Raw genomic sequence first — 354 nt, 5'->3', positions numbered from 1 at the left:
TATATGCAAAATTTCAATAGGGGATTTGTAGAAAAATGCAATGAGGGTTATTTTTTATAATCTATTTCTATTATTTTTATCATCATCTTATTAATTGTTATCATTGGTCCAATATGAACAACACAATTTTATAGGTACCAGACTGCAGTTATCCATCTTTTCTATGTTACATTAAAATATTTGATGTCTGATTTCACTTTAAGCATGCAAAAGTCTCATTTGGAGCTTTATTATAATAGGATTGGCTTATAAATTGATTGATTGGGGAAGTCGTGGCCTAATGGTTAGAGTCGGACTCGTAACCCAAAGGTTGCGGGTTCGAGTCTCGTACCGGCAGGGATTGTAGGTGGGAGG

Source organism: Sinocyclocheilus anshuiensis, unplaced genomic scaffold, assembly GCF_001515605.1.
Source record: "Sinocyclocheilus anshuiensis isolate Anshui unplaced genomic scaffold, SAMN03320099.WGS_v1.1 scaffold1546, whole genome shotgun sequence".
Lineage (NCBI taxonomy): Eukaryota > Metazoa > Chordata > Actinopteri > Cypriniformes > Cyprinidae > Sinocyclocheilus > Sinocyclocheilus anshuiensis.
This window is presented reverse-complemented; position numbering follows the sequence as displayed.